The sequence below is a fragment of the Etheostoma spectabile genome, chromosome 20, assembly GCF_008692095.1.
Source record: "Etheostoma spectabile isolate EspeVRDwgs_2016 chromosome 20, UIUC_Espe_1.0, whole genome shotgun sequence".
NCBI classification, from domain to species: Eukaryota; Metazoa; Chordata; class Actinopteri; order Perciformes; family Percidae; genus Etheostoma; species Etheostoma spectabile.
In genome coordinates, this window is record NC_045752.1 from 21,393,087 (window position 1) to 21,393,344 (window position 258).

Genomic DNA, 258 nt, shown 5'->3' on the forward strand with positions numbered 1-258 from the left:
CCCTGCAGAGATCTGGGGAGCAGTTGACCATAGTCCTTGTTAATCTGTAGAATGCCAACACAAAAAGAAAAATTAGGGACATTCGGCGAATCTTCCTGCAGCACCGGAGCAACCCCCTAAATGAATTGTCGTTGATGTAGACTATTTCATGAGCAAATAGCATGTTTTGCATTCAAGAAAAGGCTGGAAGGCAAGGGCATACGCATCATTGAAAATCTGGCCGGTAATGAGTGGAAATGGGCCGGTTACATCTCACAG

The 258-nt window shown here is 45.3% G+C and overlaps 1 long non-coding RNA gene across 1 annotated transcript in view; it reads right to left on the reverse strand.

The window, feature by feature from the left end:
- Positions 1–258, reverse strand: part of LOC116669868 (uncharacterized) — an 827,043-nt gene that overhangs the window by 789,404 nt on the left and 37,381 nt on the right. The gene's annotated exons all lie outside the window — the stretch shown is intronic.